Source organism: Sinocyclocheilus anshuiensis, unplaced genomic scaffold (genome assembly GCF_001515605.1).
Source record: "Sinocyclocheilus anshuiensis isolate Anshui unplaced genomic scaffold, SAMN03320099.WGS_v1.1 scaffold329, whole genome shotgun sequence".
NCBI lineage: Eukaryota > Metazoa > Chordata > Actinopteri > Cypriniformes > Cyprinidae > Sinocyclocheilus > Sinocyclocheilus anshuiensis.
Window position 1 is genome coordinate 2,076,116 of NW_015540881.1, and position 1,076 is coordinate 2,077,191.

Here is a 1,076-nt window from a genome sequence, read left to right on the forward strand (position 1 = left end):
CAGAGCCAGTGGTGGTTTTGTAGGCAAACATTAATGCCTTGAATTTAATGCGAGCAGCTACTGGTAGCCAGTGCAAATTGATGAACAGAGGTGTGACATGTGTTCTTTTCGGCTCATTAAAGATTAATCTTGCAGCTGCATTTTGGATTAATTGTAGAGGTTTGATAGAAGTGGCTGGAAGACCCAAGAGGGCCTAGCTGCAGCCTTGCACTTGCACTCTCAGACGTGCATTCTTAGGCTTGCACTTTCAGACACTTGCGCTTCCGCTAGCGACGTCACTTGCAGTCTTTTATTTTTTTTATTTTGTTCTATTTAGGTGTTTCATTGTGACGTATGAAGCCTCAAACGTCATCGGTCACGTGATCACGGAGATTTGATACAATCCCCGACACAGTCTTTCGAACCAGTTTGCTTCAATGGAGTAAAACAGGCTTCGGAGCCTCAGTGTCAAATGGCCCATCTCTAATAGACCTCACTGAATCAACAATGAACTGACCTTAACTGGTAAACTGACTCTATTGTCCTCTTGCATTATCAGCAACAAGTTTTCCCGTTTAACACTGTAAAGCTGCTTTGACACTATCTGTATTGTATAAAGTGCTATAGAAATAAAGCTGACTTGACAATCTGATGATTCACATTGATCTGGAACAATCTGCAATCATGAGAGCTCAGTATATGCTTTTGTGTTGATTTATTTTGCAGGAAGAACTCGCAGCACAGAGAGGAAATAGTAATCATTCCAATATATATATATTTTTTTTTTGAATCTCAACATTTTACAACAGTATCCAGGTGGTGAAGACAAGAAAAAAATTAACAAAATTACAATGTCAGTTGCAATCGCCACCTGCACTCTCTACCTGCGACGTCACTTGCAATCGACACAAATCGTGCATGTTGCCAATGGAGACAAGACGCTGTGATGGTGATTAAACGATTAAAACTATTTTTGTACTATAACGTACAGGGTCCTGCAAGAAAAAGACCCGCAAATCCATCGCCACAGAACAGCAGAATATGAACGCAATGCACAAAGTCTCTCGTTAAGCGTTTTCCTCCTGTAGAAAAACATA